Genomic DNA, 14,484 nt, shown 5'->3' with positions numbered 1-14,484 from the left:
TATCTCCCGGAGAGAACGGGGTTGACGACCGTAAAGAAGCTCAAAGGCGGAATACCCTAGGCTACTCTGTACCTGGGCCCTCAGGACGCACAGGGCCAATGGCAACAATCTATCCCATTCTTTATTCTCTAGGGTTAAAAAAAATTTCAGGGTAGCTTTGAGCGACCTGTTGTAGCGCTCGACAAGCCCGTCTGTCTGCGGGTGATAGGCCGAAGTGCGAATGTGACGGAGGTCAAGCATGTTACAAACCTCTTTCATCATTTTTGATACAAAGGGCGTACCCTGATCCGTCAGGATCTCCCGGGGGAATCCCACCCGCGAAAACAGCTCTACTAGTTTCTCGGCTACATTTTTAGGGTATACAACCTTTACAACGCAACTTTTACAACGCACTACCATTACAACGAAACTTTTACAACGCAAAACCTATTAAAACGCATGCATTTACAACGCAGTCATTACAACGCATGACACTACAACGCACACTACTACAACGCATACCATTACAACGCAGTCATTACAACGCATACCATTACAATGCAAAACTTACCATCCAATACTTACCCTACTGTTGCACCCCCTGGAGTTAGAATAGTAATTTTAACCCCTACACTATCCAACACTTTCCCTACTGGTGCACCCCCTGGAGTTAGAATAGTAATTTTAACCCCTACACTATCCAACACTTACCTTTTATGCAATGTAATGTAATGCGTTGTAATGGTATGCGTTGTAAATGTAGTATGCGTTGTAGCGGAATGCGTTGTAAAGGTAGTTTCTAAGAATTTGTTGTAATGGTATGCGTTGTAATGGTGTGCGTTGTAATGGATGTTGCGGTGTAAAAAATGCGTTGTAAAGGTATGCGTTGTAAAAGTGTGCGTTGTAACGTCATACATCCCATTTTTAGTGGTTGGGGAACTTAGGGCGAAGGCTTCTGGGAACCTGGTGTTGTAGTCTACCACTACCAGAGCGTAAGTGTGTCCCCGTGCTGTACGTGGAAGAGGACCTATCAGGTCCATCCCCACCCTTTCGAAGGGATTCCCAATCACGGGTAGGGGCTGGAGGGGTACCGCAGGAGGTTTGTACATGTTCTTCTTTTGGCACACCTCACATTGTTTGCAATATACCTCTGCCTCTTTATAGATACCCGGCCAAAAGAAGTGCTTCAGAATATTTTGGGTGGTCTTCTCATACCCTGAGTGTCCTGCCGTTAAGTGGGTATGGGCGTAGAAGAGTATTTGCTCTCTGAAAGGTACCAGCACCACTAGCTGTGGGGATTTCTTGGGTTTCCCTTCCCGGTATAGGAGGTCATGTGTGATCAGAAAACGGGGGTACGTAACAGAGGTGGAGGTTTGAGCTACGTGAGCCGATTCCCATGCATTAAGGAGGGTTGGGTCATTGGCTTGTGCAAATTTGAAACTACGATCTAAGACCCAGGGTTCAGACGTTAGATAGGAGTTTTATGGCTTCTTGTCCTTTTCCTGGATTTCTGTTCGGAACATGGAGAGGAAGTCAGGATTGTCTACCCCAATGATTAGGTCCTCCGGGAGGGAGTCCACCACCCCTACTTTAACAGAACAAGGGGTTCTTTCTATTGGGTGGAGGGTTATGTGGGCCACTGGGTACGGCTTCACGTCACCGTGCACACACCGAATATGGACCAGGACCCTGGAATTGGTTTGTGAGGGAAGGACTAGCTCCTTTCGTATGACAGACTGTCTACACCCTGAGTCCAACAGTGCTTTTATGTGTTTCTGATTTACCAATACCCGGACATAGAAGGAAGGCCCCATCTCTGCTGTGTACATCATTGCCTTGGGGATGTATCCGACTTCCATCGGTTCTTCCGTTCCCTTTTTCTTGGGGCACTGTCGAGCAATGTGCCCCCACTCTCCACAATCGAAGCATTGGGGTCCTCTTACAGGTGCTATATCCATCCGTACGATCCTTGGCTTTAGATACTCAGGGCCAGGTTTGCTCTTTCTCTCTGGTTTTGTGGAGGGTGTTGCTTTGGGTCCTTTATCCATGTCCCATGGCAAAGGGCGAGGTTGCGCTCTTGCGTAATTGGAGGCCATTTCTATGGCTTGTGTTACCGTGAGTCCTGAGTGTTGCCTCAGCCACCGTTGTGTCCCAAAAGGTAAGGCCTCCATGAACTGTTCGAGATATATACTCGCCATGATATCGTCTTTGCTGCGGCTTTCGAGCTTCAGCCACTTATCAGCCGCCATCTTAAGGCGTAGAAAGAGAGTCTTGGGATTCTCTCCTGTTAGTCCCTTCTCCTTTCTAAACCTTATTCTGTATCCTTCTGCATCCAGCCCTAAATGATCTAAGATCACATCCTTTATATCTGCATACGGGGTGGCCCCAGCATGGTTGGCCACCTGGTAAGCTGCTTGTGCTTCCCCAGTTAGGAGAGGAGCCAGAAAGAAAGGCCACTTATCCTCCGGCCATCCGCAGGCGCGTGCTGCCCTTTCAAAGTTTGTGAGGAACGCGTCAGGGTCTTCCCCTGGTATGTATTTTTGTAGAGACACCCCTGCCGGATGGGGCGCCATACTTCTTCTCTCCAGAGGTGTAGGGGCGGAGGGATTCTGGACGACTTTCTGTAGCCCTTCTAAGTGGGCGCTAATTGTATTTTTAAACAGAGTCCTATCAGTGTCCGCCGTTGTTATCTGCTGGTTCACAGCCCACTCCAGCTTTTGTTGCCCCTCAATCAGGTGTTGAATTACCTGCTCTATCTCGGTCGACTGGATAGAGGGGCCAGATCCCACTTCTGACACCACTTGTAGCGTGGGGTTAGTGACAGACTGAAGACCTTTCATGGGTAAACCAGGTTTTATTTTTAACAAAGCTCTTCTACTGCGGGATGTTAGTCTTTCTCTGGCGAAGTGTGCAGGATCCGTGGTGGCAACCCTGTAAGACGCTTTAGGTGCGGGGATTCCTCTTCATGTGTCGGTGGTACGTCCTGTGGTTCCTCCCTCGGGTTCCTCCCGTGGACTCTCGGCGTCGTCCAGCCCCAAAAGAGAACCAACAAAGGGAACGCCGTCAGTGTACAGTCAGAGTAATATACGCCCTTGGGGAAGCCCGGAGTGCAGTGGACACCGCTGAGTAGTGCTTTACAAAGGGGTCTAGTGACGTGTTGTGAGGAATAGGGTGAACGGAACACGGGGACGGAAAACAGGGGAAGGGAGTCGGGCACAGGATAATGGTAGTAATACAGTTTAGACCGGGTAGGTATACAGGGGGTGGGAAGGTTTGAGGAAAGGCCAGGGATTTGTACACTGGTTATTTACACGGGAGGTTCTTCTCCCCTTCTCCCCACCCAGGTCGCCAAACGTCTCCGTACCTGTGAAAGCCACACTCCTCCCTCGGGAGTGTGGCACGGCGCTTCGCAGGGACGTAGGCCTTCTGGCTTCACTTTTCCGCTTTCCTCGCTCCTCCGCTCTCCACTCGCTTCGCCTCTTCTCGCAACCGCCTCTCGCTGACCACCTCTCTCTTCGCCTTCTTCCTCCGGGGTGACGTTGCACACGGTGTATAGCACTTCCTGCTTTTTGTCCATTCCCGATTCATGGACGTCACACGGGGGTGTGGTTTCGCTATCCTCCTCGTACGCCCAATTAAAGGCACCCTCTCCCTTTTCAAAGTCGTCGTGGAGTAGCGGCTCGGTGTCCCAGGGTTTCTGAAGGTAAGGAGGGAAGGCAGAGTCAGCGGGGGCCGATTCAGCGACCCACCAGTCCGTCTGGGTATGCTCCCTCCCCACCTCGCTACATATGGGTTCAGTAGAGGAAGACAATAAGTGTTGAGATAGAGAATGAGAGAGAAAAATGTAGTCTAGACGAGAAAAGGATACGTGGGGAGGAGTGAAAAAGGAGTAATCCAAAATATCAGGATGAGAGAGTCACCAAGTGTCAATGAGACATGATTGCAAGATAGTGTCAAGAAATTGTTTGTGAGTTTTGTGAGGTATAAAGCGGACTGTGGATTTACGATCAAGGAACGGATCAGCAATCTGGTTATAATCTCCACCTAAAATAAACAAGTCATCTTTATGCTCGATATATTTTTTCATGATTAAAGGCCAGAAAGAGCAATCAGGTTGTGTGGGGCCATAAACATTAAAAACAGTTAAAGGTATAGAATTAATTAAAAACGTAGCTAATATCCATCTACCATCAGAATCATTTTCTTGCGATAAAACTTTACATTTTAGTTTTTTGTGACATAAAATGACAACACCATTCTTTTTATTAGTAGAAGGTGAAAACAAAACCGTACCCACCCAACTTTTTTTTAATTTAAGGGATTCAGCCTCTGTAAGATGGGTCTCTTGTAAAATGGGTATATCAGGGTTGTAAGAGGCTAGATGGGAAAGGACTCTCTGCAGCTTAATAGGGCTAATAAAACCTTTTACATTCCAGGAGATAACTTTGAATTTTCAAACAGTATAAATATAATAGAAGAAAAAACCACAATATCACATAAAAGTGAAACATTGCCAAAAACTAGGAGAGGAGTAAAGAACATCAAAGAATATAGCAGAATGAGGTAAAGCATAGGAAAAAGATTTTATACCAATATAGGCGTAAGAGAAAAGCAAAAGCAGAGGAAAAGAGAACTTGATCATTGAATAGAAAAATAAAAGAAAGGAAAAAAGGGAAGGAAGAAAGTACAAGAAGAGACAGTGCATATCCAAAAAGGATGACTGAAACCAACATACCTAAGGGGAACATAAAGGACAGTGGGGCAATGGCAACACTCAACAAGACAAGCCTACCAAAGTTGGGAGTCCGAACCGCACCAGGACAAGGGAATGTAGAAAAGGAGCCTTGAGGGAGAAGGGAATATGGACCAACCAAGCTATATGAATAAAACAAAAAGAAACGATTAATACCAGTAAAAAGAAAAATGGGGGAATATGCAACAATACAACATTACAACACAAAAAGATGTCTTATAAACGTATAACGTCTAAGAAAAGCTTAATAGAACTAGATAAGAACAACCAAAGGACCTAAAACTGCAAAACTGATGACTGAGAAGAACATACCTGAAGGGGACAAAACAGGAAGAGTCGGGGAAGTGGTGACATTCAACAAGACAAACCTCCCGAAATCGAGAGTCCGGACCGCATCAGGACAGAAGAATGTCAGATGGGACCCATATAGAATGGGGAATACAAACCAATCTATGTGAGTGAGGAAAAAAGACAATCAACATCAGAGTAGAATATAAGGAGAAGAAGAAGAACACCAGCTCAACATACAGAAGGAAAAAAGAAAAAAGAAAAAAGGGAACATCAATGGAACAATGTGAACTCTACTTGAGTAACATCAAAATGTAAGATTATTTAGTAACAGGAACAAAGAAATGTAGGGACTTTAACATGAATCCTGTAAGGAAAAAAGAAACATTAAATGTTCAGCCATTAGGAGAATTAGTAGTGTCCATGCCATTAGTAGTAAGAATATGGATAAAGTTTCTAAGTTACGCTGGGTCGTGAAAGGTCCATGTTTGGTTTTGGAAGGTAACTTTGAAAAGACATGGGTGAAATAAACCATAACTAGCTCCAAGAGTTCGAAGAGGAGCGCAAATATTCAGGAACTCTCTCTTTCTAGATGCAGTAGCATTGGAAACATCTTGGGACAGAAACACCTTCTAACCCGACCAGGAGATCTGACGTTTAGACCTGGCAGCAGAAAGGACTGAAAGAAGATCTGTAAATCTCAAAAAGAGAAGGATGACACCACAAGGTTTAGCTGGAGCTGTTGATTAGACTGGGACCAAGTCTGTGAGCCCTTTGAATGTTGAGAGAAGTGGTTGATGGCATATCAAGACGTTTTGGAAGAAAGGAAGAGAAGAATGACACTGGGTCATCACCTTCCAAGGATTCTGGCAAACCATAAGGTTATTCTTCCTGTTTCTATTTTTCAAGTCCTCCGCGTGTTGCTGAAGGGTGAGAATGGACTTTTCCAATGAAGAAATTCGCTGAGAATTAACCTGTACCTGTGAAACTTGCTGCTCCACCGAAGTTACTCTACTTTCCATGGTAGACGATTTCTCCTCCAGATATTGCATTTTCTGTTGGTCTCATCCACAAAAGGGCGTAGTGCACGTATTTCCTCTAAAAGTAACTCCATAAAGATGGGAGATGAAGTTTTCTCCGGAGACTGAGGATCATATTTTAAACGCTTAGATGTTGTAGTGGGCGGAGAGGATTTGCTTGAAGTAGATTGTATCGCGGACGGGCGATTAGAAGTAATCCCAGCCATTTGATCTATGTTAGAAGGGGATTCTGAAGTTGGGAAAGATGAAGGAGTCGATGGAACAAAAACAAACTTTGGTTTGCACAGCTTTCCCATAAAACACAGATCCTGAAAAACGTAGAGTAAGCGAAGCACAGTGGTAATGCAGGTAGGTAAAGCGATAACTCTCTGCTTGATAATTAATATGAAGTTATATATGACCATGCAAAGAGGACTGTGGAAAGGGTAATCCTTTAGACGAGCATGTTTGGAAAAACAATAAAATCAATTGTATGCACTCATGTAGCTACTCATCAACCAATACAGCAGCTTACACAGCAACTCATGATTTCAGTAAGACACATTTAATCACTCACTTTTACAGTCAGTATACACCTACTAAATCCTCCATCCACACACTTATACACCCACTAATTCTTCAATACACATTGGCCAATATATTTATAAAACATATTTAAACTTTACAGAAACACACAGTCACTGGATGATGTCATCAGTGATGTCATTTGAGATGTCATCAGTGATGTCACTGACAATGTCATGAATGATGTAATATGTGACGTCATCAGCAGTGCATTGCAGGGGCGTGAGTTATAGTTAGCTCAACTAACTATACCGGACGAATTTCTATGGTTTTGTACAAGTGAAATGTGCAACTAACTATAACATCCCTGAAACCTATGTTTTTTTCAGTGGATTTCAAAGGTTTTTTTAAATGCTAATTTGTAACTATGACGTCCCTGAAACCTATGTTTTTTTCAGTGAATATATATATATATATAGAGTTAATCAAAAATGGGAATGGACACTAGTGTCTACTTAACCATTGGATAAGCTTTGACAACCCTCATAGACAGCCTGGTTCATTCGATGCGGTATATCTTTTTTCCGCCCCGCCAGGTGTCATGGCATAGTCATAGGGTTGTCAAATAACGTCTTCACTCCTGCTGACGCCTTCAAGAAAACCTATTAAGGTGACTAAATAAGAAATGCTATATTAGCCAAATAGGACCCAACACAAGTTGTGTGAGTACCTTATGTATGTTGTTTGTTCTTATTGTCCTGACGAAAGCTCTTCAGACCCGGCTGGGCCAAAAGAGCTGAAACATGTTGACGCATCCATATATACATAGATATAAGGTAATCTAGTTACTCGATTACATTCATATATCGAATTTTTTTAATACAGTGTCAACCCTTTTTTATTAAAATCTTTTCGGTGACACACTGTTTTTAATTGAAACCCTCTTTTCTTTACCCTATCATTTCTGGACACTTCTACCTGAACCAGAGGTAGCCTCGGGTGAGGCAGGCATACCGCACGTTATTTGACAACCCTATGACTATGCCATGACACCTGGCGGGGCGGAAACAAGATATACCGCATCGAATGAACCAGGCTGTCTATGAGGGTTGTCAAAGCTTATCCAATGGTTAAGTAGACACTAGTGTCCATTCCCATTTTTGATTAACTCAGTATTGAACTAGGGGAACCGAATGGACCTTGAATCCTCTTCCCTCCCTTTTGATATAAATATATATATATATATATATATACACACACACACACACACACATACATACACCTTAAATACACTTACCATACAAGTTAAAGATGAGCGAGGGAAAAGGAAACCATAGAAAAGGCACCCGTGGTAAAGGCATATGTTGTAATGCCATACATCAGAGTATCCACTGCATAACCCCATGAGATCCTTATCAGGAAGCCCATAAGGATTACTGGCATGCCCAAAACTGCATTGTTGTCCATAACTGATGATTTGATCATCAAATATTGCAAAAGACTGCTTAATGTGGTGCTGTGTGTCTCACCAGGTCCAGCAAGCGGCGCCAATATCTTCAACATGCTACCTGTCATGGTCTAGAACCTGCAGACTGGGTCCTAGTGGACAATCATGTCTGGATAAATTGCATCCAGCCCTCCTGGAAGGGGCCCTACAAGCTCCTGCTGGTAATGAAACCTGCTGTATATTGTGAAAAAGTGCCCTCTTGGTTCACAAATGACATACTAAGAAAGCAAGAACACTAGAGGAAGGTGGCAAAGACTCCAAGATCCCGAATGTGAGTTTCTCCAGTCAGTGTTCACTGAAAGAAAGGACAAGCCAGGCAGGTGGCCCGATCAAAAGAAAACCAACAAAAGAGGCATGTTAAAACATGTCAATGAAGAAAGCAATGAGGTTTCAGGGGCAGAAGATTGTTCTGATCATCATAGGGGGCGCGTTCTTACTAGCACAATTGGATTGATCCTATTATTGCTGATGCAAATGATCCATCTGTTAACAAACAAAAAGGTCCTCCACCCAAGCAATGCATCAAAAGATAAATGAAAATGATGAAAAAGAAATGCGTTCTCATCGTCAAAATAAGTATTAAGACAACACCTATGTCCAGTTGATCCAAACTTACTACTTGATTATGATTGTGTCAGATGTTGGGCGTGCACTCGAATGGCAGCCTGCTAGGCTGAAGTAGTTAATTATGCACAAATTTAATGTAGAACCAAGAATGAGAAACCAAATAAAAATGAATTTTGCAATGCTTAAAGATGTACAAAGCATGTTGAGTGAAGGGGAGAAATAATTTTTATCTGCATATGAAAATTATACAAGACATATTCTGAATATATGCGAAAAAAGATGTTACGGTTCCATATTGAACCCATTTCGAGGGAAAATGCTTTGCTAAAAATGCATCCAGCTTTGAATTTATGGCATGAAAGGGAAGGAACGCTTTACATAGCCCATAAGGGAAATCTAAAAGTGAAGGTAACAGCCTGCATACTTTTAACATGTCAGCGCAACTTACGTTTTACAATTAGATAAAGAGTTACCAAAAGGTACATCATGTTTGTGGAAAGAATACTTACTTTTCCTTATCAACTGAGTGGGATGGTGCAAGCTATCTAGCTTTAGTATCCTCGTGTATATATCACACTAAATAATTGAGGGGCATTCAAGTTTACCACCAAAGGGTGGTAGCAGGGGAAGAATCTTCAGACATTTGTTTGCAATATTTCCTCCACTAGGTGTTATCTTTAAATGCGGTATAAATAAGGAAGGAAGCTAAATTAACAGAAAGGCTGGCTAATGACATAGCTGCTACTTTATTACTGAAGAAATTATTGCAATGCGTAGCATGATTTTGCAAAACAGCATGGCTTTAGATTTGATTTTAGCAAAGAATGGTGGAGTCTGCGAGATAACAAACATGCAGTGTTGCACTTCAATCTGTGACAATACACAGAACATACAAGACCCTATATTTAATATCTCAAATGTTTCACTGAAAGAGCATGGAATGGGCAAACCAGGATTTTGGGAAAAGATTGGAGACCAGCTAGGGAGTTGCGGGTAGTGAATACTGGGTTGTCTGGGATTGATGGTCATTGTTTCTTACTTCTATTTCTACAAACATGAATAGTACCTAGCTTATGTTTACTGTACTTAAATGTGGGAAGGAACTGTGGCGTTTTCAAAGGTTACAAGAAGGGAACATGCTTTAGGGACGTAGATATAGAGAGGGGATACGAATCCAGAAGGAGGCAGGGCATTTAAATGATATTGAGTAGTAAAAATGTTGGCAAGTACTGCCCAAAGGAGGGGATTGTGTGAGCCTAGACTGCAAATGCAAAAACTAAATCGACTCCATCTTGCCTGCGCCACTTGAATGTCATTGCAACAGCACTAACACACGCTTGAGTTTCAGCTATTCATAATTTAGTTTTTTTTTCCAGAGATCAGGTCTGGAATACCTAGGAAGACAAGGAGGTGAATTGTTGTATTTTCATTTATCATTGATACTACATGTAGCAAACTGACCACTGATGCTCTGTATTGACATGCTATTCTGGTAAAATTACAGAGGAAGCCTTTTTGCAACTTTCAAAGGCTTTTCCTGCTTGTGTCGTTTACAAGTCTTCCAGTTTTTTTTTTGTTTTTTTTTTGTTTTGTAAACCTTTATTGGTATAGACAGGATATACAAATCTGGGCCTACAACCAAACTGGCCGGCCATAATACGTGAAAGCAGTCAAGAAGTCCAGAATGAAGTTACAGAATCAATCATAGAGGAACGTAAGCAATACAATCTTAAAAAGGGGGGAGGAGAGAGGATCCAAACGGCCAGCAAACAGGAGCAAAGAAGGTTATTTTTTATAATAGGGCGATAAGGAGCATGACAGGCTCGGCGACAATATAGAAGAATCCGGATTCCCAAATCAAACCATTGGTAACAGAAAGGCTAAAGGGCAGCCATGCAGGAATGTCAGCACTGTACATATCGGTATAAAAACAGGGCCGTGAACACAAGTCAGTATATAATTAAGAACAACTTTGCATCCCCACCACCCAGTAGCACATCGGAAACAGAACAAAGGGGCCGGAATAACGACAACACCAAGACTAACCCGTCATACTGACCTTGGGAGAGAAGGAAAAAGGGAGGATGGGGGGGGGGGGGGGGGAAGAGGAAAGAAGAGAGGCAAAGGAAAACACAGACTGAAAGAGAAGAATGCCGCGCCTAAACAGGCGCCCGTAGCAAGGAACACATAAAAGAGCGGTAATATCAGCAACGAGGAGGGCATGGGAGTCGCAATGGAAAGCAGCAGAACTACAAAAAGAAGAACAGCGACATTACAGACCCCACCCCAATCATACCACGGAAGGCAAGGACAGACGCGGCACTCCAATAAAGAGATACAAAAGGGCCATAGAACTGAGGAAAATAAAACATCAAATAGGACCCAACCCACCCATCCCACCCAGCACCCCTGCAGTAGGCTACGGCCTACCCTCCAAACAGCGCGCCTGTCGCCCTAAACCAGAACCCGAAATGTAGTAGAGAAAAGAGAGAAGAAGAATATAGAGACAAAAAAGGACATAAAAACAAAAGGAATAAATGGGAGGGAGGAGCAAAAGGGCAGAAACAAATACGGTCAGCCACAGCCCTCCACCCAACCATACGATCATATTACATGTGAACCAGAACGACACAATCTCGAGCGCCAAAAAAACGTACAGGGGGGTCTCCCACAGCACTAGAAACATGAGCAACTTCGCCACAGATCTGTACACCAATAAACCACCGGGAGCCGTGCATCTCACCCCAGTCCCTTCCTAACCACAATTACCACCCACCACAGGACAGTGTGAAGTAAGCAACACAATGCGAGGCAAGCACACAATTGAAAGAGAGTACGAGCAAAACGTAGGCCAGGGAGGGCAATCAATAAGCAAGTGGGCAAAAGTTCAAATAGGCAGTTCAAATGTCTCAGCAATAGCAACAAGGGCAATAATAGACAGGAGTTCAGTCTCGCCGTTAGGAAAAGCGGGGGTTTCCCTGCAAAATAGAAACACAACCTCATCAAGGCAAAAACAGGCAGCGGTCCACCATTGTTCTCAGGCACCCGGGGAGGATCGGATCCCCGCACGACATCCAAGTCCCCAAACTCCAAACATCGGAGAGCAGGATGTTCCAAATCCACCGGCCAGCAAACCCGTCGATGGATAGCGACAGTAACCCTCGTAGCGACCGAGGGAGGCGAGGCAGTGGCATCACTGAGACAGGAGGGGACCATGAAGGAGGGTTCACCCAAGATGGCGGTGGAACGAATCGAGTCTCCCGGAGCACCGGGGGCCAGGGCCGTGCGTAAGGATCGTAAGGCATCAAGAACGTCTCCAATCGTAGGCTCACGCACACACGTCCAGGCCCCCGTGCAGTCCAGCAACCCAAGTCCGTCATCACGAGGAGACCCACAGCACAGATCGTCTGCAGCCATTTTGTGAATTCAGCCTCCTCACCACCCTCCGCGATTCTCGGAACAGTTCGCAAATGTGGGCCTTTACAGATTTCCGGGGGGTCCCAGCAATGGCAGCCTCTGTGAAAAAAGGAGATTCGCCCAAGGCGGGGGGCCGTCTGCAGTATCGCTGGCGCTCCTCTCAAACAGAGTCCGAGGACGAGGGTCCAGGGTCGATGGACGGAGCAGCGGCGGGGGGACCCCTTCACACGATCAGTCCACGGAGCACCGCGCCCCGCACCAGCCTCACGGCCGTCAAGGCGGGCCCGGATCAGGGTCACCGGGATATTCTCACAACGGCTCTCACCAGTGGCGCAGTCTCTCGGCCGGGGCCGACGGTCACCACAACGCCAGGCCAGATCCGATAGGCGAGGCCCCGGTCTCAACACCACGAAGGCCCAGGTCCCTTCGGGGGGCACAACTTCGGAACCGCAGCACGCCGGAGTCTCCAGGCCAAACGGTGAGTAAGAGCGAAACGTTGCGTTGCTATTTCTTCGGAATTGTATTGTCTCTGGGCAGGTTATGCAACAGGATATGCGAGTCAGGCCAGAGGGCTGACGGAGCCGAGCTACAAGGCGACCATTACGCTCGCGAGCTTGGCTCCTCCCCCTTCCATTGTTTATGTAACTAGGGGCCCGATGTAGGTCGGTCGGTAACGGCCGAAAATCGGTATTTTCGGCCGTTACCGATCGGAATAGAGACAACGGGATGTAGGAGGCCGAAATCCGGAGAAATCGGCGATTTTACCGAATCGGAAATTCACCGAGTCGGTAGAATCCCGAATCGGAAAAAAGTAGGAATCGGAAAATTCTCCGATTCGGTAGAATACCTAATCGGAGAATTTTCCGATTCCTACTTTTTTCCGATTCGGGATTCTACCGACTCGGTGAATTTCCGAATCGGTAAAATCGCCGATTCGGTATAAATACCGAATCGGTGATAATCCGATTCGATGCGAAAAGCTGAAGAATGAGATGTAGGTAAGCACTGAAATACCGAATTTGCTTCAAATTCGGTATTTCAGAGTCGGAAATTACCATGGATTGGAATCAGGTGGTAACCAGGTGCAACCTATAAAAAAGGACCCAAAATGCAGTTCTACTTGCAACATGGCAGCTTTCTATGTCATAGCAAGACGGCTACGGCTACAGCAGGAAGGAGAGAGAGAATGGCTGAGACAGGAGCAGGTGTATAGACAGCGTATCACCCTGTGCATGCTGACAGATCCAGAGATCCTACAGAGGTACAGGCTGGAGGCAGAGACCATCAGAGACCTCATTAGGGACCTCCAACCCCTGTTGCAGCACCCCACCCCAAGGGCACACGCAATCCCTGTGCAGGTGCAGGTGCTATGCTGCCTACACCTGCTGGCGTCTGGCAGCTATCAAAGTGTAGTTGCTGTGGCAGGAGGGGTGACCCAGAGCAGCCTGTCAAGGTTCTTCCACAAGTTCCTTGATGCCATGATTCAGAGGATGGACCACTACATTTCCTTCCCTTCCACCCATGCAGAACTGGCACAGACAAAAGCTGAATTCTATCAGATGGCAAGATTCCCCCACATCATTGGCTGCATAGATGGCACACACATTCCGATTTGCCCTCCTGCTGACACGGAATACGTATACCGCAATCGGAAGTCACGGCACACCATAAATGTGCAGGTGATATGCAATGCTAAGTGTGTCATCACTGACCTGGTTGCAAAGTTTCCGGGGAGTACCGACGACTCCTATATCTTCCAGAGTAGCGGAATTTATGCACGGCTGATGGCAGGGGATTTTGGTGAAGGATACCTCCTAGGTAAGACACAGTGTTTGACCCCCATAACCAAAATTGCAGTGTGAAGTACATGTATGCATGTGAGTAATGTTACCCCTTTTCCTTGTATTCTCACCCCCTACCTCAACCCCTCAACACCCAGCCAAAGGAGGTACAACCGTGCCCACAAAAGCACGAGGAATGTAGTGGAAAGGACCTTTGGCATCTGGAAGAGCAGGTTCAGATGTCTGCACAAGAGCGGAGGTGCAAGGCAATATACCCCCATCACCTGCTGCAAGATTATTGCTGTCTGTGCAATGTTGCACAACCTTGTAGTCAGGAAAGGCACTGAGGTTGAGTTATCCGACTACGAGGACCCTGATGATGACAATGCTGTGCCACTACCACAACCTGCTGGACTCCCTGCACCAACTGACGGCAGATACAGGCGTCAGGAGATAACAGACAACTATTTCTGAGTGAGTACAGATGCACAAACAGGTCAATGTATGTTTTAAGAAATGAAATTTAATAATGTTGCATCAACGTTACTGCACTGATGTGCAACAAAAGAAAAGGTAAACAAGAAGTGGTGAACTGTCCATTGTCCGGGTTGCCTCACCCTCACTGCCAGTCTTATTTTTTGCTGCGCT

This window comes from Lissotriton helveticus, chromosome 3_1 (genome assembly GCF_964261635.1).
Source record: "Lissotriton helveticus chromosome 3_1, aLisHel1.1, whole genome shotgun sequence".
In the NCBI taxonomy this organism is placed as follows: domain Eukaryota; kingdom Metazoa; phylum Chordata; class Amphibia; order Caudata; family Salamandridae; genus Lissotriton; species Lissotriton helveticus.
The sequence above is the reverse complement of the archived record's forward strand: the minus strand, read 5'-3'. Positions refer to the sequence as shown.